We start from the raw sequence: 24549 nt of genomic DNA, 5'->3' as shown, positions 1-24549 counted from the left end.
ATTTAGCGGCGTTTTTAAGAAAGCGCCGCTAACGCTCAGGGCTTTAGCGGCGTTTTTGATAAAGCGCCGCAAAAAAACATAAGCCCAACGACGACGTTTTGTGAGCTTTCGAGGGTTTAGCGGCGTTTTTAAGAAAGCGCCGCTAATGCTCAGGGCCTTAGCGGCGTTTTTGAGAAAGCGCCGCAAAAAAACCTAAGCCCAACGACGCCGTTTTGTGAGCTTTCGGGGCTTTAGCGGCGTTTTTAAGAAAGCGCCGCTAATGCTCAGGGCTTTAGCGACGGTTTCTCAAAAACGCCGCAAGAAAACCTAAGCCCAACGACACCGTTTTGTGAGCTTTTGGGGATTTAGCGGCGTTTTTAAGAAAACGCCGCAAAAAATTCTAAGCCCAACGACGCCGTTTTCTGAGCTTTCGGGGATTTAGCGGCAAAAAATGCTGGGGGCTTTGGCGGCGTTTTTGGAAAAGCACAGCTAAAAATATTTTATCTTAATTGGTTTATTCATATTAAATAAAATTCAATTTATTTCTAATTGAATATTTAAAATCTTCAGAAAAAAATAATGACACGTAGAAATAATTTGAAATAAAACACAAGGAAAAATTAAAATACTATTATTTAAAATAATTGTAAAAGAGATAAAATAAATTTGTTTAGGGTTTTTGGTTTAGGGTATATGATTTATTTAAGATTTAAGACCGGTTTAGGAGTTCATATTTTAAGGTTTAGGGAAGTAAGGGTTTAGGGATTATGGATTAGGGGTTGGGATTTAAGGTTTAAGGGTTAAAGGATTAGGGGTTTAGGGGTTAGATGTGCTAGGGATTCAGGGGTCGAGTTAGGGTTTTGGGTTTAGATTAATTATTTTTTAATTTTTATTTTAAATATGTTCTTAGATAATTGTAAAAGAGATAATAATAAATTTGTTTAGGGTTTTGAGTTTAGGGTATATGATTAATTTAAGATTTAAGGCCGGTTTAGGAGTTCATATTTTAAGGTTTAAGGAGTATGGATTTAGGGATTATGAATTGGGGATTATGGTTTAAGGGTTGAGATTTAAGGTTTAGGGGTTAGACGTGCTAGGGATTCAGGGGTCGAGTTAGGGTTTTGGGTTTAGATTAATTATTTTTTAATTTTTATTTTAAATATGTTCTTAGATAATTATAAAAGAGATAATAATAAATTTGTTTAGGGTTTTTAGTTTAGGGTATATGATTAATTTAAGATTTAAGGCCGGTTTAGGAGTTCATATTTTAAGGTTTAGGGAGTATGGATTTAGGGATTATGAATTGGGGATTATGGTTTAAGGGTTGAGATTTAAGGTTTAGGGGTTAGATGTTAGGGGTTAAGAGTTAGGGATTTAAGGTTTAGAGATTCAGGGATCGAGTTAAGGTTTTGAGTTTAGATTAATTATTTTTTTAATTTATATTGTAAATATGTTCTTATATAATTGTAAAATAGATAATAATAAATCAAATATATTGAAATTATGAGTATAGTTTAAATTATTTAAGAGATATATAATAGATAGACTTTATATGTATTGAATGGTTAATTTAGAGGGTTTAAGGTTAAGGTTTACTTGAGATTTGTTAAATGATAAAATTTTATACAATTAATTAATGCTTTTGTATTTAAAAAAATAATCTAAACCATTTGATATATTTAAATATTAGTTTAAATAGAATTAATAAATAAGTTAAAAAAGTAATAGATTGATTTGGATATTTATGTATAATTATTTATTTTGGAGAGGACCAAATTATAAGAAAAAATACAAAAATAAAATGAAATAAAATGATATGGATATATAGGTAATTATTTAATTTAGATAATTCTAACTTAATAATTAATTACAACCATTTTATCATTTGTTTTCTTATTAAAATATACAATATTTATTTTGAGAGTACTTGTTTTTTTCTATTTTATAAAAATAAATTTATAAAAAATAAAATAAAAAATTTTTAGCATAGCAAAACGGCGTCATTTTGTTCAAAATGAAATAATTTTTTGCGGCGTTTTTAAGATAAACGCCGCTAAAGGTAAGCAATATAAAAACGCCGCAAAAAATAAATCAATATATATATAAAAAATAAAATAAAAAATTTTTAGCAGAGCAAAACGGCGTCATTTTGTTCAAAATGAAATAGCGGCGTTTTATAAAAAACGCCGCAAAAAATAAATCAATTTATAAAAAACAAAATAAAAAAAATTATGAATAGCAAAATGGCGCCATTTTGTTAAAAATGAATTTTTTTTGCAGCGTTTTTATGACAAACGCCGCAAAAAATAAATCAATATATAAAAAAATAAAATAAAAAATTTTTAGCATAGCAAAACGGCGTCATTTTGTTCAAAATGAAATAGCGGCGTTTTATAAAACGCATAAAAAATAAATCAATTTATAAAAACAAAATAAAAATTTTATGAATAGCAAAACGACGTCATTTTGTTAAAATGAAATAGCGGCGTTTTATAAAAACGCCGCAAAAAATAAATCAATTTATAAAAAACAAAATAAAAAATTTTATGAATAGAAAAACGGCGTCATTTTGTTAAAAATGAAATAGCGGCGTTTTTATAAAAACGCCGCAAAAAATAAATCAATTTATAAAAAACAAAATAAAAAATTTTATGAATAGCAAAACGGCGTCATTTTGTTCAAAATGAAAAATTTTTTGCAGCGTTTTTATGAAAAACGCCGTAATAGGTAAGTAATAGCTGCATTTTTATAAAAAATGCCACAAAAAATTATATAGCCAAACAGTGTCATTTTATTCCAAATAAAATAGTTGTTTATGGCGTTTTTATGAAAAACGCCGCAAAAGATATGCAATAGCGGCGTTTTTATAAAAAACGCCATAAAAAATTATTTTTCTTTAATTTAGAGCCATTTTATAAAATCCCCTGCCCCCGAAATCCCCAACTCCCCCCGCTCAAAATCCCTAATTTCCCACATCCAAGAAAAAAACCCAAAAGCTTATTCAACTCTCTGTTTCTTCCCAACCGAAGCAAGGGTACTGAGTGGAACGGTTGTCAATAGGAGGGCATGAAACTTGCATTATTTTTCCCACTCTTATTCAACTCTGAAATATTCCTTGTTTTGTGCATAATCTGTTTTTTTTTTGACACTTTTAGCTCTGAATCTCTGAATCTTTGACTAAATGGATGCGATTATCTCTAATAAAGATTACTTTCTTTTTTTCTTTATTGAAGCGAATAAATTTTGGGATTGTCAATTTATTAAAAGTTTCATATACCTAAGGATCCAGTTATAGAGTTTGCCGAAGCACTTAGGTTTGATACTAACCTGGCTTTTACCGTCTTGCGGGATATTGCTTCAGGAAGAGATCTTAAGAAGTTCCTCTATGTATGTTGTTACTCTCTAGGGCTACTTTGCAGTTCATAAATTTGAATTTTGGATTTTTACAGTTTGCTTCTTGTAAGTAAAAATGATGTTTAATTTTTGTTTTTGGTTCCAAGGAAAAGAAAAAAATTACATCTTTTAGTGTTTATAATTAATATGTTTGATTTAAAGCTTGCTCCTTGAAGCATATCTGCCATGTGTGATGGCTACTCTGTAGCTATATGCCTGCCTTGTTCTGATTTTTTACCATGGTTAGTGTTGTATTCTAGTTCCTTATTTTATTTCATGGAAATGGAGCGCTTTATGCAAAATAGTCTCAAACATTTTGTTCACTACTCATCTTCTAAAATGATGAGTGTTTATCCTTTTGCAGTATCGGAGTTTAGTGGGAGCTTCTTCAGCATCAGGATTTAACTAACCAGTTTGCTATAAGTGATTAAATCTTTGCATGCCTTATTTGTCTTTTAGCCTTTCTTTGATAATCCTTCCGACTTATTGATAAACGGAGCCTGAAGTCTGTATATTAGAAATGCAGTCTACTGGATTGACAAAGGAACCTGTTACCAAAGGTAACTACGATGGTTATGTTTCTGACTTATGGCATGTGGTCTGAAGAAGGGGAAAGAAATTATGTTATCTACTGACAAATGTGAATATCATTTCAAGTTTGATTTATAGATGAGACAATTCCTTTATTTTATCTTACTCAGGTGAAATTTCACATGGTCGAATTATACAACAAGACACAAAGACTTCCAAGTCCTTCCATAAATGCATCAGCTCCTTTCGAAAAGGTAAGTATGAAGCAGAACCATCATAATGAAATAAGGTAATATTTGATCTCTGCTCTTTGGGAGAAGCAAAAATAGAGAAAACCAACATGATATACTCTCAAATTCAAACATTTTATTATAAATTACATGTAATTTAATGCTTAATGGTAATCGTGAACTTTGTTAACTGTGTGTCTTTCATTATTGGTTCATTCAAGCAATATATGTGTGAACTTGGTAAATGATTCTTACAAAAATTGAAGTGAAATTTTCATCCAAGTGAAAAATATCTAGAAATTAAGTACTTAATGAAAAATGTAAACAATTCATGCAAGTATGTGGCCACTGGACTTGCACCACAGCATGGATTTGGTTAATCGATTGAATTATTATTTATGTTTGTTAGTTGCATTATTCAACCTTCAATTAGTAGCTGTCTGTAAGATTTGAAAGGAAAAAAAGAAAGAAAGTAGTAGCTGTAAGCAGTAAGTAGGTATGAAAAAGTAAATTGTGTTTTATTGGGCGACTGGCTCACATGATTAAAGAAAAACTTTTTTATTTAAAATTTTTTTTATTTTATATGTTAATATTTTTTTAGTTTTAATTTGTACTATTTTATATGTTAATTATACATAATCAGTGAAGCTCAGTTCCTTTGTTTGAATTCTTATGCTTTAGGTAGATAAGGGTTTCTCTCATCGCTGCTGAAAACATTTTGTACTTCAAATAATAATATTTCATATGAAAATAAAATAAAATAAAATAAAAACAAGAATCGAATATCAAAAAATTCGAACATAGAAGAAGTTTAATCAATTTGCTTGCAAAAACTCTTCAAGGTCTATCTCTTTTCATCTTCTTAATTAATTGTTAATCTTCCCAATGGCCGCCTACCAAAGAAAACGAAGTTTTGCCAATCAAACTAGGTATGTGTTTTCTTGGTTTTTTATATGTATTCTTTTCTTTTGACAAAGAACTTGAGGTTTAATTAAATTTGACTAAAGACTTGGGGTTGAACTAATTTGATTCTTATTTTTTATTTTATTTTATTGGCAAGAAAGATAAAATATTTTATTTATCAAATAATCTAAAAGATTTTGAATTCTTATGCTTTAGGTAGATAAGAGTTGTTTTTTAGTTGTTTTCTTAAATTATTTATGATTATATTAGTTGCAATAATGAAAAATAATTTCATTTATGTACTAGTAGGTTAAATGGTAAATTCTTTTATATAGTTGCTTTGGCTAATAAGCTTACGGTTATGTGGTAACTTGCATGATTCTAGTTTTTCTTTTTCCGGGAATAGGTAGATCGTTTTACATTAGTCAATTATGTATGCCTCGGGTAGTTTTACCTTAATGATTTGTTTTATTTGTAGTCCATTACTTGAAATCGCTTTTGAGTGGTTTTCTTATTTTCGTGTCAAGAACACGGATCTTGAAGAAAAAAGTCAAGATCAATGTTCATAGGACTGTGGGGACAAAGGTTGTCTTTGATGAGGAAGGCAACACACGTGCTCCACTTGCTATGTTGGTCGACAAGACGAGCGACGATATACTGCTTGACCAAGGTATAATTATCCCTTCTGTTGGAAAATGTTGCTACGATTTTTTATTTTTCTTGAAATACTTGAGTCTGGCACCAATGTTGGAATCATGTTTAGACATGATGCGTATAGAGTTATGAACCTTCAGATTCATGGAAAAGCTTGGAAAAATTGAATATATCAATGATCAATTTAATTATTATGGTGTTCTTCTTTTTTCTGTGCCTTAGTTCTCTTTTATGCTATATAAGACATTTCTATATAACGTTAAATGCATGAGTGCAAGATGTTTCGCTCGCTTTTGCAAATTAATACTATTGTTCCTTGTTAAAAAATTGAATAGTTTAGACAATCATTAGAAAGAATGCCTATTTCTGACACATGGAAGAGCTATGATTGAGATTGTTTGTTAGTATGGTTCAACCTGCTACTAAAGCTACACATAATTTTTTGTTATATTTATTTTTTGAGCCTTAATGGCTATATATATGTTTTATTTTTAACATCTCTGTTGTTTGCCAAGTTTGTTGGTTTATCTGATCATTTCGTTTTGCATCATTTAGATATTGAAGGTGTAGTGGAGGATTCAATCTCTTCAAGCTGGAAAAGCCAAGGCTTAGCATTTCTTCAAGTAGAGTGTTATTTAATGTTGCATTCCATGGTCGTTTATCTTAGTCGGAACTTGAATTAGGTGTTATTGAAACAGGGTTTTGTAGCTACCTTGTATACTAGCTTCTTTAACCATGATTGTTAATTATTACGTGTTTTGTAGCTTCTTTTATATTTGGCCGAGTTAATATAGATCATGAGTTTGAACATAATATTTTAATTCTAAATTTAAATTCATTAATTTTATATTAACCTTTAAAGTTAAAATTTTAATAGAAAATTTAATTTAATTAAATTTTTTTATCCTTAAAAGTATGTAGTTTAAATTTTAAATATCAAAAATAAAACATTATATAATATTTATCATAGAAATAATTTTTTTTTAAATAAAATTTTTTAAAAAGTTATGTTTTTAGTGGCGTTTGTGAAAAAGCGTCGCTAAATGTCATTTTTATAGCGGCGTTTATAATATAAGCGCCACTAAAAGTTATGACCTATAGTTAGCGGCGTTTGTGGGAAAAACGCCGCTAAAGGTCATGGTCTTTAGCGGCGTTTGTAGGAATGTGCCGCTAAAGGTCATGGTCTTTAGCGGCGCTTTTCCCACAAACGCCGCTAAAGGTCATGATCTTTAGAGGCATTTATTTCTGAAAACGCCGTTAAAGTTAGCGACGCTTTCATTAGCGGCGTTTTTTGCTGCGCTTCTAAAAGCGCCGCAACTAATTTTAGCGGCGCTTTTTGGCGCTGCTAAAGGCCTAAAAAAGCGCCGCTAAAAGCCTGTTTTGGTGTAGTGTTACTAAGCATTCATTGCTTATGTGATTATATTTCTCTTACTTTATAGATTATCGGAAGCTCGATCAGGTTGGAAGCTAGTCAGAGATCCATCACACTATCCATCGATTTTATCGGTAGATTTTGATGCTTGGGTTTAGTTAATGATATTGGCATGAAATGTTATTTTGAATTTGTGAAAGTTATGTTATTTTGATGCCTTGATGGTTGGTGTGCTTTTGGCACTTTGATGCATAATGGTTAGTGTTTATAAGATTAAATTGATGTATGGTTTGTGACCAAAGTGGTAAGAGTTGGCATGGTTGAAAAATGATCATTTATGACATGTTTTGATATAGAATTTACTCAAATATGTTTGGTTGAATAATGAACATTTGGACATTAATTTGGTATGTATATATGTTGGTTGTTGGAAACATTTGGAAGCGGCTAGATTGGTAACCTTTAAATGGTTTTGATGCATGTGAGAAGTGGTCCAAATGGTAAGGTCATTTTGATATGTTTTTGATATGGAAACTAGTTAATTGAAAATGGTTAAATATGCAGATGTATAGGTGTTTTGGTACGTGATGAAATAGCCATTATGTTTGGCCCGTAAATATGGTATTTTGATTGATGAACTAATTGTCATGTTGGCATGTATATATGTGTTTTTATGATTGATGATATTTTGGCATTTTGGTGCTTGTTGGCTAATGGTGAAATGATTTAGTGTTGATATATGTTTTGAATGGCCAAATTGGTATATTGTGTGTGAATTTTGGTATGTAATCATTATGGTAAGTTTGATAAGGAAATATTAAAAGAATATGGATGGTTAATGGCTAAACTATGCAAAAGATTAAACATGTTTGGTTGTTGCGATTGAGGTGCCTTTTTGGCATATTGGTTGTATGAACAAATACCATAATGATCTAGCATCATTATGCATGTTTTAGGTACATTTTAAATGCTTGAATGTAAGTGCAAATGACTTGTATATGTGATCATGTTTTGGGTGAAAGGAATGACATGAAATGCGATACGACCGTGTGTCCCCTGTAGGTTTTTAAAGGTCGCATTTCGAGAGTTACATGGCCTGGCACATAGGCGTGTGGCTTGGCCGTGTGTACCAAGTTAAAGAATTGCACGGGCACGGACACAGGCTGGAACACGGCTGTGTGTCCCTACTTCGAATGGCCACACGGTCGTGTTACTCTTGTATTATGAATTTTTCTATCTTTTTTCCATAAAGTTCTAAATTTTTTTAATTTAGTCCTGAATCGTTTCTAATGTGTTTCTAAGGCCTCAAGGGCTCGAAAAAGGGATGTTATGCATGTATTTGAATGGAATATGATGTGTTTTATAAATGATTGTAATCGAATGTTTTAAGTTAAAAGTTTTCGGTAATGCTCCGTAGCCTTATTCCAGCAACAGATATGGGTTAAGGGTGTTACACGGTGCCTAGTGGATAAACCACGAAAGAGTTTGCGCCTAGCGCTAGTCAGATAAATCGACGAATGTGTACCCAATACTAGTTAGATAAACTGGCGGAAGTTGCGCCTAACGTTAGTCGTTTAAACCGAATAAAAAAATAGTGAGCCTAGCCCAAGTTTGATAAATCAACGATATTTGTGCCTAATGCTAGTCGGATAAACCGACAAATGTATGCCCAGCAGTAGTCAGATAAACTGACAGAAGTTGTGCCCAACGCTAGTCGGATAAACCAACGAAATAAATAGTGAGCCTAGCTCAAGTTGGATAAATCAATGATATTTGCAATTATTTATTTCCATAATTTCCTCATTCATCAATTAACAACATCATTCAAATATATATTCATAAGATTGTATATCAAGTATATAAATAATATTTAATAGAAAATTTAAGTTCGAGACTATGAAATAGTTTCCGATGATTGAGATTGATTAATCGATAACTTTCTCTTTCCCTCGGTTAATGATTGTTTTACTCATTTCTTGATTTAAATACTAAGTCTAATTCAATTACTTACTCAAAATCACAATAATTCAATTTAACATTCTACCATAAAATCATATTTATACATTTAGCCCTCAACAATTGGCAATTACACAATTAAATCATTAACATCAATATTTAAATCACATCTTCATTTAATTTCCATAGCTAACAAATATACATATGGTTTATTACCAATACCTAAATTCTTGAAATTTATAAATTAACACCATGCTTGTTTAATTTATAGCATTTAACTCCTTAAAAGTTAATACTAACAAAAGCCATAGTATAAAATATTTTAATTACTCACTAAAACTTAGTAATTCAACCTAAACTTCTAGCACAAAGAACAACCTCCAAAACAATCCCTAAACTTCACATGATTAAACAATTTAACCCCAACATCTATCAAAACAACTTCAAAAACTTAGCTTTCACAAAGATGACATTTTCCACAACATTAACTACTTTAAAAATTTCAACATAGGCAATTTAGCTTATGATTTAAAGGTTCTAAAACCAAGAAATTTATGCAAAAGAGGATCAAATAATACCAACCAATTTTGGCATGTAAAAGATGGGTTCTTCAATTTTCTTTTTCTTTCTTTTCTTTTGGTTCTCCCTCCACTAATTTATTTGTTTCTAATGTTTTATTACTACATTTTCTATTTAATATTATTATTTCATTTATTTTATTCATTAACTAACATATTATAATTATCATATATATATTATAAATATAATACCCTCATAATCATCCACCACACAGCCGTGTCTGCAACCATGTAAGTGCTTTAAGGTCGTGTGACACGCCCTATATTCACTTGGACTGTGACACGCTCGTGTGTTTAGGCCATGTGGTACACACGGCTATGTCACCAGGTCGTGTGATATATCCAAATCGTGTGATATTTTCGTTCGTTTCTCCTACGACTGTGTACAGGGGCGTGTGGGACACACGAACATGTCATTAGGCTGTATGTCTTCACATAGACTGTGTGTGCCATAAAAAATAAAAAAATTAGCTCTAGTAGTCACACGGCCCATGACACGCCCGTGTGTTTGGGCCAGGCCGTGGTGATTCATTCAGGCCATGTGAGTTTATTATTCACTTTGCCCACAGTCATGTCAAGGGGTGTGTGGGTCACACAGCCGTGCTTCTAGGCCGTGTACCTTTCTATGACCGTGTAGCTCTTAATTTTTTTATCCCCTATGTGCCCATACTATGTAGGCTACACATCCTTGTCACTAGGCCTTGTGGTTTACCCCAAACCGTGTGACACTTTTTTTATTGTTTTTTTGAATTAATAAAAATAAAATTTAGGTAAATAAGAAGCTAAGCATGCAACAAAATTAAATAAAAATAAAATAATAATAAAAACACTCGGGTTGCCTCCCGAGAAGCACTTATTTATAGGCTAAGCTTGACTTTTCTTTTCAAACTTACGATTAAGTCAGATTTTGGAGCCGGAGCTCCTCTTTCTCGTTATCAATATCACTACCAAAATAAAGCTTGAGATGATGACATTTTACCTTGAATTTGTAGTAATCAGGATGAGTTACCTTATTGGTTCCGTATGGGAATATATTTCATACCACAAACGGACTTGACCATCTCGATTTCAGCTCTTCAGGGAACATTTTTGTCTTTAACTTTGAATTGGTTCGTCCTCTTTACATGCACACCATGACATTGTTTTGTTACTTCTTTAGACGTTGTCGGGTTCTTATTATCGTGTGTGAATATGATATGCAAATTGTGCAAGTGTACACGTCGGATCAAGTAATAAAGTGATGAGTGAATATCATTCCCACGAGGATCAGATTGAGGCACTAAGTGGCCAAGTTGTTATAATAAAATGCGATTAATGCTATGCTAAAGCTATGGTAAATATGCAGTGACAATTTAAAGGAATAATGATGTATGCAATATGTGGAATTAATGAATACTTGGAAATGCAATGGTAATTATGATAATAATTATGTGAATAATATGCAAAGAATAAATAAACGACTAAGAATGCTATGGAAAAACTACTACGAGAAAGATAATGGATTATCCGATGTTGAGTGGGAAGGTTAGGATTACTAAGAATCTACTTTTCCTGTCAGCAATGCCTTAGCAAAATCATATTTAACCTACTACTCAAAAGAGTTCTTAAGTGGCCTGCCTCTTTCAAGAGCAAAATCCTCAAGTTACCTTGCCTGTGTCTATAGTCATTTAATATGGCACCCTGCACTGTACCTTCTGTATGATCGCTGCTCTATGTCTAGAGTATACTACAAGTATCTATTGAGTACTTGCTCATATTATTCAACCACGGTCAAACTAATCCAACCTTTTCAAAATTTAGATTAATTTAAGGGTATGTTGTACAGTCGACTATGTCTAGGGATTGCTCACAGACATTATAAAGAATAAAATAATTGAATGAAACAGGAAAATAACTCAGATTTATACTACAACCATTAAAGACAGTTAAAGTTTCATCAAAGTAGCCCCGACCCTATGAGATTTAACTCATAGTTTGGCAAATAAATTTCAACTCAAACATCATTTTCATCATTGTAATTCATGAAGGAACATATTAGAAATAATGGAAGAACGTCTGGAAGACAGCGTTCGCTTCTCCAATCCACACTCTAGCTGCATAGTGTCCGGAGGTGGTTGAGAGGGGTTGTATGTGCCTTTCTTCTCCCTATCTCTATTCAATCGCTACCTTCTAATTTGCCTAAGGATCTCTACCCAAAGTTCCGTGCCCTAGGGTTTCCTCCTTTACCTCTTTTTAAATTGCTCTATTTTTCTTTTTCTCAGGATAATTCCAATAGCCCCAAGATTTATCTTCTCCTATTTTCTAGGTAAATCTATCTGGTACAAGTAAAGTTGGGCTGAAATTGATATGTGTTGAATGCTGACTGGACACCTTTCTGGCATTGCCATGACATATTGGCTGGCAATCTGACCACCCTTTTGCCCTGGCAAAACTTCTCTCCTTTATTTCTTGTTCCTCATCCTGCACCTGCCAATATCAAAACACAACCTTTACACGAGCAATTAAAAGCAGCTGATATTTAAACGCATCCCAAGTTCTAATGCAATGCTAAAAATACTAATGAAATGTCCTAAAATGCAACTAGATGTACTTAAGTACAGACAATTAGGTCCAAAGGCATAAAATATAACTCTTTTCAAGAGTTATCACTCATCAACCTTTGTTTGCCATTCATCTAATTCATCGAGTTGCACCATTCTCTTTTCATTTGTCCCTTGATTTCCATCACCTTGAAAAGGATATAGTTCTAACACATCTTCATGATTGATTTCCTGCAAAGAATGTTGAGCCGTATGATTACTAACATCAACAGAATGAAAAATACATCTCGCTCACTAGAAACTCTGACAGCATCACAAGCTTGAAGAGTAACCTCTTCATCATCTACCCTCAACACAAGTTCACCATTACCCACATAAATAATAGTTCTAGCAGTGGCTAAAACTAGTTGACCTAAGATCATGGGTACCTCAATAGAGAATATGAATTTATCTACTTTAACAAGTACATCTTCAATAATACCCCTATGATATTAAATTGGTCTGTCAGCTAATTGAACACTCATCCTAGTGGATTTTGGTTATTCGAGAAAAAGTTTTTTGGACATTTTATAAGGCAATAGATTTATACTAACACCCAGAATAGCCAAAGATTTTTCAACATATAAGCTACCAATAAAATAAGGGATAGTAAAACTCTCTGGATCTTTAAGCTTGGTGGGTAGTTTGTTCTAGAGAATGGTTGACCACTCCTCATTCAGTTCCACAATGGACAGTATGTCTAATTTCTTTTTATTTGATAATAAATCCTTTAAAAATTTTGTATATTTGGACATCTGCAAAACGGCTTGAACAAAAGGTAAGTTAATATGCAATTTTTTTTAAAAGTTCAAGAAATTTACCATATTGTTCATTTATGCGGTCTTTCTTCAACTTTGCTGGATATGGAATTGGTGGCTTGCATTCTCTGACCACTGGCTTATGCTATTTTGTGCATTTCTCAACCCCATTATTTTTCTCAACTGCATAAAGATTCAGCTTCTTTTCAGGCTTGATTAACACCTTTCAAATTCATACATTAATTGCGTGGACTTACTATTTTGGGTTGGTTTCAATGTTATTAGGTAAACTGCTTTTTGCCTCTTCGAAACCAATTTAGCAAGCTGGCTACTCTAATTTTTAGGGCCCTGAATTGAAGCTTGCTGATTCCTCAAAGTCGTTTTAGCGTTTTGGAATTTAGTTTCTGACACTGAAATAAATTTAGTCAACATCTCTTGTAGATTTGACTTCTTTCCTTACTGATAAGGTTGTTGAAAACCCAAAGGGGGTTGTGACATTTTATTTCCTTGACCACCCTAAGAAAAATTTGGATGATTCCTCCATCCTAGATTATAGTTGTTTCTATAGGGGTTATTTTGAGGTCTAGAATTATTACCCATAAAATAAACTTGCTCATGCTCTCTGTTAGACTTGAAAGGTTAGGATTCCGAATTGATCATCCCTACCCTAATCGCATCGCATTGCATTATCACTTGCTTACTACAACTCAAACCATTAATCTTTTTACTCAACACTTCTACCTGACTCAATAACAAAGCAACCACTTCTATATTAGAAACACAAGTTGCCTTAGTAGACTTCGTTCTTATAACTTGCCACTGATATTTTGTAACACCCCAAACTCGACGCAATCGTCATGACCGAACTTGGAAAGCTATATCGGCCACCAGAATGGCCCAGAAAAACTTTCTTGGTTTTCAAACATACTTTTTAAACCATTTGAGTAAATCTAAATACAGTGCAAGGTGTTGAGCAAACTAATAAGAAAATAAACACAAATACAGAAGAAGATTAAGGGGTTACAAACTCAACTTAAAACAACTATTAAAATAAAAATAAAAACATAGTTCAAAAGAAAATAAACAAAAGAAGTCATAGAAATAAAAAATAAAACAACCAAAAAAAATCAGATTAGTGACCTTCATCGTGAGAGGCATTGGGATTGTGAGGCGCAAGCTCAGTAGAAGAAATGTGGAGATGCTGACATATCTACTGAAAGTAACATCAATACTGTCGAATCACTCATAACAGTGCTGCTCAAAATGGGTGAACTGCTCGGAGAGGTCCGCAAGGGTAGTAGCAGTGGTAGGGTGACTTGAAGGTGTAGAACGAGGTGGATCATCGTGGTGAAAAGAGATATCATCAAGGAAGTCCTCATGCTCGTCGTGGGGGTCAAAATGAGAGAGTTAGTATCGAGGAGGACGCACTCCATGCTGTCGCTCGATCATCCTCATATGACTCATAATTGATAGTCCTTGTGGGGCCATCTGTCCAACCAATGTGAAGGATACGACCCGTCACCATACTCCACAAAAAATAAGCGTCGATTATGAGTCCCATCGCCATGCTCCACGAAAAATAAGCGTCAAATGTACTAACGACCAGAGTGCTCTCCCTCTGACCAGTCACCATGTGGGCCAAGATGGCATGATTTAGCACAAAGCTAGAGGTAGTGAAGTTGCCTTCGACTGACTCAGGTCATAAGGTGTCGTACTAGCAGTAAGCTCTGTCCAGTATAGAGACGGTGAATAATGGATGTGTTGGTATAAGGTGAGGAACCCCTCGGCTCTCATGGACTCCTCAATCTAGTCCAAGGGCAGCTCTAAAGTCAGGGAAGCTTAGATGATGTGTCGTACCACTGAGTCTGAAAGAAATGGTGCATAGCTCATCGTGGCTCGACATCATGTGTTGTAAGATAAAGGTTGAAAAGAAATCGAGGGTAAGCTCTAAGTAGGTGGCTCGATGATAGAGAAGAAATGGTCCTATGGATTTGTGGCAATTAGTGCACGCACCCTATTAGCTAAATGAATCTGCTCTGGGGCCGCCCAATCAATACAATGACCCAATCCCAATGACCACTGTCTGAGATGCTGATATAGGTCTGAGGACCATGTGAAAATCGTAGAAATGGATGGCATGTGTCGAAGATAGGGCCCAAATATGACGACCTTAGATTTGCCTCGTGTGTTTGTCATGATGTACCTGAAGTAAAATAGAACAGCCAAAGTCAGCATGAAATGAGATTGACAAAACACAACAATCATAAGCAACACAATAACGTAGTCTAATAAAAAAACACAACTAATCACCAAATCCTAAACTAAGATCTAAATGTAGTACGAAAAGAATAAGAAATACCAGTATAGGAAAGTAATAGAAGAACTAAAATAAAATAAATGCTAATAATAAAAATAAAGAAAATAACAAGAAAAATAGAATTTATATCTCATATGAAAAACAAGGATAAACAAAAAACAATAGAATAAAATAACTAATTCAAATAGATAGAAATAGTAATAAAAATATTAAAACAAAAATATCAAAATAAATCCCTAATAGTAATACTAATAAGAACAAAAAAGGTAGTAATAAAAATAAGAATAATGATAAAAATAATAATAAGAAAGAAGAAAAATAAACAAAAATTAATAACTAGGAAAATCAAAATAAATAAATAAAAATAATAAAATAAAATTTAAAAGAAAATTTAAAAGAAAAGGGAAGGGCCAAACAATGCGTAAGATGGATGGTGGCGGTGCACGGACGGTGGATGACTGGGGGGTCGATGCCGATGAGGACGGTGGAGGACGAGGATGGAATAGAGGTGGGATATTTGGAGAAAGAAAAATAAGGAAAAGGAAAAGGGAAGTGTGAAGGGCTAGGGGCTATGAAGGGAGGGAGAAGGGGGAGGAGATAGATGGGAACGGTGATGTTCGACTAGTGCAAAGGTGCAGTGGTTGGACTTGTTAGGAAAGGGGAAAACAATGGCTGGGGTTTGTGTGGGGGATTAGGGAGGAATGAGACAAAACAAAAAGGGAGATTAGGGTTTTAAAGGGACATTATTGTGTTAAGGCCCGTGTTGGGCCACAAAGGTCGTGTCACATGCCCATGTGATGCTTCCTTAGCCCGTGAGTCATTGAAAAATTAAGTCCAATGGCCACACGGCCTCAGACACATAACAATAACAATAAAAATAAGCATATACTCATTATTCAAAATAACAATATCCAATATTTTTGCACATGATCATGACAATGCAGTTTTTGTAAAAAAATTATGCAAATCTTTTTAAAACATAGTACCCATCACCGCTACAATCCAAAATCGAGTTCCCCAGAACTTGTTCATCCAAACACTCCAAATTTACAAACAAGGTGCCATGTAGGTTGTAGACAAAGCCATCAATTCTTCCTCCTTATAGTGTCCCACCCTATGCAAGTGATATGGCCATATTAACATATATATACATATTTTTCATTCTCACTTGTTACAGTGGGCATGTTGAAACATGCAAATCAAACTTCTCAATATAATATCATATAGGGCATGTTTAACATGCGTTTCACTTATTTTTTTAAGATGTCGAAATATCACAATTTATTTGTTATGTAAAATTGATTATGTCATAATATCACATAACATGAGAATGAGAATAACATACTTTTTAAACAATGAAAATCATAACCACACAACAAACTTTTCATAAGCTAGTTGATTTGGGTTACTTACTTAGTATAATACACATCTATTGGTTAATCTCTTTTTGGAATACTTTATGTATTTTAATAAAAAATATAAATAATAATATTTATTTAAATACTGGAATTAGCGTATATCAATTTTCATTTTAGATTAGACCCATAATTGATAGTAGATCCAAAGCGAATCACCCCTCTCAAGAATGCCTACACTTGGATTTAATCGATAGATCACTTACTTATCAACAAACATGATTTCTCATTAGGGAGGTTGTTTTTATCGCTTTATGAAATAACTCAATGTAAGAAAACTCCCATCAACACTTACCCTTATAAAAATCAATCGATATGTGATCTCATTTCCAACGTTAGTGACTTTTCTAGTTAGTATCGATCAACCCATTAACATAAAGTAGAATACGATATGTTAATATTTGAAGAAAAAAATACATTATTACTCGTTCAGCCTAAAGGAAAATAATAGAGGAAAGAATGGTTTTTCATTCGACCACTATATTTACTTTTTATTGATTGAAACGAGAAGGTCGAAGGATCCCTGTGATCTTGTATCGGAAAGGGATGTGAAACTAGAAAAAGGATCACTTGGAAAGTGAGTCACTAAATACAACATTTGAAAATAAAGTAAAAACTAATTGAAATAGATGATATAGGAATTTTGGTTACTAAAACGAATGATAGATATCAAAAAATGGTGAAGAAAAGAGAAAAAATCACCAAAACTAGTGGAGGTACGATGACACGGCGATGGTAACGGTAGCCCAACGAGAACTCGACGAAAGAGGAGGAAAAGAGAAGGATAATTTCGGTACAAGAGGAAGGGAGGAGAGAAAAATAAAGAAGAAGGAAAAAGAAGGAGAGTGGTGGTCACGGTGGTGGTTTGACGGTGGTGTAACGGTGGTCTGGTGGTGGTGCACTTAATTAATGATAGTGTAAGGTGGCGGTCTAAAAAATTGAATGAAAATGAAGTAAAAGATGGAGGTGAAAAACCAAATAAGGGGTGGCACAAGGTGATTCAAAGGAGGAGAAAGAGCGGATTTTTACAAAAATGAAAAACAAAAATTTGTGCATAGCCTTCAAGGGTTAGACAACTACCTAGTCACCACTCTACTTTTTGGAAAGAGAAAGAAGTAGAGAGTAGAAAAGGGAATGAAAAAGTTGAAAGAAAAGAAAAGAAAAAAATGGATATGGATGGTTTCATGTGCTAGGGGTGGCATACATTAGTTCAAAAGGAAGTGAGGAAAATAGGGAGAAGAAAAGTAAAGAGGGGAACACATGGAGTGAAAAATAGGGAAAAAGATGGTAGGTTGACTAGTTAAAGGAGGAAAGAATCTTTTTTTTGCATGGTAATTAGGAGTGGACGGTAATGGAAGCTTTGACCATAGTTTTATGAGCCAAAAATTAAATTAAAATATGAGAATATGGGGAATTAAGCATAAGACCTTTAGGAAATTAACTAAGCACTTAACTACTTGACTATTCACTAGCTCGTTATAATTCCTACAACATTTTTTTTTAAAAACATGGTGTGACCTTTACTAAGGTTTGTGGTACAGTTGCACCACATAGAAGATAATGTGAGGGAAGAGATTCAAACACAGGTCATCAATGACAGCTCCACCACTACTCAACCACTATACTTGATACTTATTTATTATCAAATGAGTAAAAGATAATCTAAAAAAAATTTGAACATGACCACTCTCGGTTCATTAACCCAATTTCTACTAACCTGATTTTGGGATGTGACATAGTTATTTAGTGCCATCTCTTTAATAAATTCTTAGGCTGCCTCAGGTGTCTTATTATTCAGTGTTCCACCAGTCGCTGCATCAATTATGTGTCTAGTCGAGGGATTCAAACCGTTGTAAAAGGTTTGAACTTGTAACAACAAAGGTAACCCATGATTAGGACACCTTCTCAGAAGATCCTTAAATCTCTCCTATACATCATACTATATCTCAAGCCCAAATTGAGTAAAGGAAGAGATGTCATTCCTCAACTTAGCTATTTTGGCTAGTGGAAAATACTTCAGCAAAAAATTTTCAGTCATCTGAGCCCAAGTCGAGATGGAAACCCATGGGAGTGAATTAACCACTGTTTCACCTTATCCCTCAAAAAGAATGGGAACAACCGTGATGTCCACAAAACTAACTACAATTTTGACTAAGACAAGTGCAGCAAAGAGATCATTCCCACGAAGGCTAAAAGTACTAGTAATTATCATCTTTATATTTTTAACCGAATAATTCGAGTGACTGATTAAAAACTAAAATTAACTAAATTAATTAACTAATGAACATGGCAAAGAACAATACAGGAAAATAACCGATTAACAACCAAGAAGCAAAACAATACTGAGGAAATAATACACCTAGATTTCATCTGTGACTATCAATCTAAATTACGCAATTTCTTTACTTAGTAACTTGATCCGTAGAAATCCTTAAATTATGCTAATATCTCTTTTGAGAGTAGGAACAACTGAATCTATGTTGATTAATTGAAATTTCTTTCTAATTAAAATCCCTATTATCACATTAACTTGTGTTATGAATTCCCCTATTAGATTTGACTCTAATATGCTAGATCTATGTCTTCCTATTGATAACTCTTGAAAAGATGTATATTTCAGGCCTCTAGACTTGGTTAATTGTTTGTACTTGAGTAAATTTAGTTGCATTTTAGGAAATTATATTAGTATTTTTATAACTTTACATCATGAACCTTGGATTGTGCTTTCAATGTCACTATATGTTACTTTTACTTGTGGGAGGAAAGGAATTGCATGTTGTTTATAGCAGGTGTAGAAAGGAGGAAAATAAGTGAAGGAGTGAAGTTTTTTCATGACAAAAGGTTGGATAGATTGCCAACACTCTATATCAACATACTGTTGGTGGAAGCATTGGAGAAAATGCCCAACTATGTAAAATTCATGAAAGATATGTTTTCAAAAAAGCGAAGATTGGAGGAATTTGAGACTGTTGCTCTCACTGAAGGGTGCACAACTATACTGATGAACAAATTGCCTCCAAAGTTGAAGGACCCAGGGAGTCTTACTATTCCTTGTTCAATTGGAAATCATTACATTGGTATGGGATTATGTGATTTAGCAGGAAGTATAAATTTAATGCCTATGTATGTCTTCAGGAAGCTAGGAATTGGGAAGGCAAGACCCACCACAGTCACATTGTAATTAGCTAATCGTTCTTATGCACATTCGAAAGGTAAAATTGAAGATGTGCTAGTAAGAGTAGATAAATTTATTTTTCCAGCAAATTTTATTATTTTAGAATGTAAAGCTGATAAAGAAGTACCGATTATTCTTCGAAGACCTTTTCTAACTACAGGTAGAACACTAATCAATGTGAAAAAAGGTGAGTTAGCAATGAGGGTTAATGACAAGCAAATTACTTGTAGATGAAAACTAAGAATGTCATGCCATTGGTTTTATCAAAATGGCAGTAGAAGTAAAGTTTGTAAAGTTTTGTCACAGTAATTCTGATGATGATGATGCAGATCCATTTGAGTTGAGTGAAGTAGAAACGACTGAAGAACTTGGTGAACTTATGGAGACCAAGAGGCTTGAAGATAGACCGAGGAAGAGTTTCAAATCATTAGATTTATCAGCTCATTCTTTTAAGCCTCCGAGAACTTCTATAGAGGAACCTCCCATGTTGGAGTTAAAACCTTTGCCGTTACATTTAAAGTACGCCTACTAGGGAAACAACAACACTCTGCCAGTAGTTATCTCTACAGAGTTAACACCTGATCAGGAGACTAAGTTAGAAGATGCTCTAAGGAGATCTAAGAAGGCGCTGGGGTGGACAATCCCCGATATCAAGGGAATCAACCCTGCTATCTGCATGCATAAGATTTTATTGGAGGATTATCATAGCAATTCTATTGAGCAGCAGAGAAGGTTGAACCCCATCTTGAAGAAAGTTGTCTAGAAGGAGATTATCAAATGGCTCAAAGCTAGTAGAATATACCTTATTTCTGATAGGTCGTGGGTGAGCCCTATTCAATGTGTACCCAAGAAAGAGGGTGTCACCGTGATTAGTAATGAAAACAACGAACTCATTCCAACTCGTACTGTCATTGGATGGAGGGTATGCATGGACTATCTCAAGCTTAACAAAGCAACTCAGAATAACCATTTCCCCTTACCTTTCATCGATCAAATGTTGGATAGATTAGCTAGGAAAGCTTTTTACTTTTTCTTGGATGGTTACTCGAGGTATAATTAGATTGCCGTAGCTCTCAATGACCAAGAGAAGACCACTTTCACGTGTCCATATGGAACTTTCACATTTAGACGAATGTTATTCGGGTTGTGTAATGCCTCAACAATATTTTAGTGTTGCATGATGGCGATATTCTCAAACATGGTGTAAGAGTTTCTTGAAGTATTCATGGATGATTTCTCTATTTTTGGCATTAATTTTGAGAACTGTTTGAAGAATTTAGAGTTTGTTCTTTGTCGCTATGAAGAAACTAATCTTGTCTTGAACTGGAAAAAATTCCACTTCATGGTTTGTGAAGGCATTGTTTTGGGACAAAATATCACAGAAAGGGATTTCCATGGAAAAAGCAAAGATTGAGGTGATCGACAAGATTTCACCACTTACTATTGTCAATGGTGTTAAAAGTTTCCTATGTTATGCAGGATTTTATTGAAGATTTATTAAGGATTTTTAGAAGATATCCAAACCCATTTGTACCTTGTTAGAACACAATAGAGCCTTCAATTTTGATGAGCCCTGTTCGAAAGCATTTGAAGAATTAAAAAAGAAATTGGTGACAGTAACAATTGTCATAGTACCAAACTGGACACTGGCTTTTAAACTTATGTGCGACGACAGCGATTTTGCTGTAGGAGCAGTATTGGGGCAAAAGAATTACAATGTATTCCATGCTATATATTATGTGAGCAGGACCGTGATAGATGCACATCTTAAGTACACTACTACTGAAAATGAAGTATTAGTTATGATATTTGCATTTGACAAATTCAGATCCTATCTAGTTGGTACCAAGGTCACAGTGTATACAGACCATTTTGCGATTAAGTATTTGGTGACCAAGAAAGATGTCAAGCCTAGGTTAATCAGGTGGATATTACTGTTGCAAGAATTTGATCTTGAAATTCAAGATAGGAAAGGGACCGAGAATCAAGTGGTTGATCACTTATTAAGGTTAGAAGTAGGAAATGAAGATGGCAATATTCAACTCATTAAGGAAGAATTCCTAGATGAGCAACTACTAGTTGTCACGGTATTACCTTGGTATGCCGATATAGTAAATTTCTTAGTGAGTGGGTTGCTACCACCTAAGCTTACCAGTCAAAGAAAAAGAAAACTTCTTCATGATGCCCAGAAATATTATTGGGATGAGCCTTTCTTATACAAACACTGTGCAGATCAAATTATTAGGAGATGTGTTCTGGATGATAAAATTCAGAGCATTTTGCAACATTTTCATTCAACATCTTACGGAGGGTATTTCGGTGGAATAAAAACTGCTATAAAGGTTCTCCAATCTGGTTTCTATTGGCTAAGTTTGTTCAGAGATGCTCATAAATTCTATCAGATATGTGATTGCTATCAACGAATAGGAAACCTATCGAGGAGGCATGAAATGCCACTGCAAAACATTTTAGAAGTTGAGTTGTTTGATGTGTGGGGGGTCGACTTTATTGGTCCATTTCCACCTTTTTAGGGTAATATGTATGTAGTTATGGCTATAGATTATGTCTTTAAGTGGTTAGGGTAATATGTATGTAGTTATGGCCATAGATTATGTCTCTAAGTGGGTAGAAGTTGTTTCTCTCCTTACTAATAATGCCAAGTCGGTGGTGTGGTTCTTGCATAAAATATCTTTACAAGATTTGGTACACCTCATGTACTTATTAATGATGAAGGCTCCCATTTCGACTGCAATTTAGTCGCCAACGTATTGAATAGCTATGAGGTGTGGCATAAGATTGCCATGGCATATCACCCCCAGACAAATGGACAAGCAGAATTTTATAATAGAGAAATTAAACAGATTTTGGAGAAAGTGGTAAATCCAACTCGTAAAGATAGGTCATCCAGACTTTCTAAAGCTGTATAGGCATATCCTACTGCATTTAAAACAGCACTGGAGATATCAAGTTTCATGATTTTCTATAGGAAGCCTTGCCATTTACCTGTGGAGCTAGAACATAAAGCATTTTGGGCCATCATGAAGCTGATCATGGATTGGTTCGCTGCTGGTAATAAACGATTACTTGAGCTAAATGAAATGGAAGAATTCTGAGCTTAGGCATACAATAACGCTCAACTGTAGAAAAAGAAGATCGAGTAATAGTATGATAAGAGGATTATGCCACAACAATTAGAACCTGGACAAGAGGTGTTGTTGTTCAATTCTAGGCTTAAATTGTTTTAAGGGAAATTAAAGTCTCGTTGGTCAGGACCTTTTGAAATAGTTCATGTTTATCCTCATAGAGCTGTAGAGGTCAAACGTATAAAGACTTGGCTTACATTCAAAGTCAATGGACAACATTTGAAGCATTACAGGGATGCTTCTGTGACTCGGGATAAACAGTCCGTTGATCTCCGAAATACATAACTTCCAGGTCTCTATTATCCTTTTTACTTTATTTGTTTTTCTTTGTTAATTTTTTCATTGGTTATTTGATCTGGTTTGCTTAATAAATTTTATTTTTTTATTTTGCAGGTATACTAAGGGTTGGGCTTCATCTTTTAGTAGTTAGGCCATTAGAAATTTTTCCAAAATGTTTACTTCCAATAAAATTTTTATTTTCTCCCCCAAATCTCATCTCACCATGACATCCCATAATTACCACACTCTTATCACCATGTCATGTCTTTAGTAACTTTTTACATTTGCAACCCTTATTTTCTTTTTCTTTTAACCTAATAGTTTCACCTTCTTTACAGTTACATTCAACCTTCATTTTCTTCCATATTTACTCGTGTTTCCTCAAAGAATTCAAAGTGTCCAGAAGAATGCTGGTAGCCTTAAGTTTCCTTCCTTTACTACTACCCTTTGCCAACGTGTGAATGTCTCGGTTCAAGCAAATGAAGATATGATTACAAACAAATGGGCCATTACGAAGCCGATTGTTATGAGGTTTTTAGGGGAGGAATTGCCACTACATCCACTTTCCAGTTCTACCTCTACATTCATTTTCTTATGTTATTTGTTTTTCATTTCATTTTAGCATGCATTCATCATTTTTGTCCTATAATTTTCTGTCCATATATATGTTTGTTTATTCATAATTTTTGTTTATCCATGCATTGAGGACAATACATCCTTTAGATTTGGGGTTGTGTTGTGCATATATGTTGCATTGAATAGTTGTTCATTTTGTTTTTGACATTCATTTAGCCATGACACATAAATGCCAAAGAATTGTTAGACTATGATGAGTATATTTTTCCTATAATGTTCGATGAGGAATTTAATTCTTCGGTATTCTTAGAAAATTGTGATAGCGAATTAGGTGAGTTTAGCTTAGGATTGTTTGCTTGTAAACTGAACCTTAAACTTAGGATGTCATAATTCCAATTACAATTGATCTATAGTAAGTTTCTTTTAATAAACTTAGAGATTCTTGAAGCAAAATTTAGTACAAAGGCAATATTCAATAATGAATAAAGTGACAATGTTTAAGAAAATTCAACAAGAAAAAGAAAAAAATACCACTAGAATAACAGGTTGAATAGCTTCATCCATATTTTTAGTCAAAAGTCTTAGATTCATGAGTAAGTATTCAAATCATGACATGATTGAGTATTCGACAATTTAGTGTATGCTCCATTATAATTGTCGAGTCAAAGAATCATATGACGAGCTGAATCCCTTAGTAAAAATGGGCATAAT

The 24549-nt window shown here is 33.7% G+C and overlaps 2 long non-coding RNA genes and 1 other non-coding gene across 3 annotated transcripts; all 3 read left to right on the top strand.

Moving 5' to 3' along the window:
- Positions 1-2902: 2902 nt before the first annotated feature.
- Positions 2903-4952, top strand: LOC128036213 (uncharacterized). The gene is made up of 2 exons (XR_008193016.1): positions 2903-3932; positions 4074-4952. It is a non-coding gene; the product is annotated as an uncharacterized LOC128036213 (long non-coding RNA).
- A 627-nt stretch (positions 4953-5579) lies between these two features.
- Positions 5580-8469, top strand: LOC105766907 (uncharacterized). Its single transcript, XR_008192673.1, has 3 exons — positions 5580-5706; positions 6246-7196; positions 8125-8469. It is a non-coding gene; the product is annotated as an uncharacterized LOC105766907 (long non-coding RNA).
- Positions 8470-18548: 10079 nt separating this feature from the next.
- Positions 18549-18655, top strand: LOC128036378 (small nucleolar RNA R71). Its single transcript, XR_008193175.1, has one exon. It is a non-coding gene; the product is annotated as a small nucleolar RNA R71 (small nucleolar RNA).
- Positions 18656-24549: the final 5894 nt, after the last annotated feature.

This window comes from Gossypium raimondii, chromosome 13 (genome assembly GCF_025698545.1).
Source record: "Gossypium raimondii isolate GPD5lz chromosome 13, ASM2569854v1, whole genome shotgun sequence".
Taxonomy (NCBI): Eukaryota; Viridiplantae; Streptophyta; class Magnoliopsida; order Malvales; family Malvaceae; genus Gossypium; species Gossypium raimondii.
The sequence above is the reverse complement of the archived record's forward strand: the minus strand, read 5'-3'. Positions and strand labels throughout refer to the sequence as shown.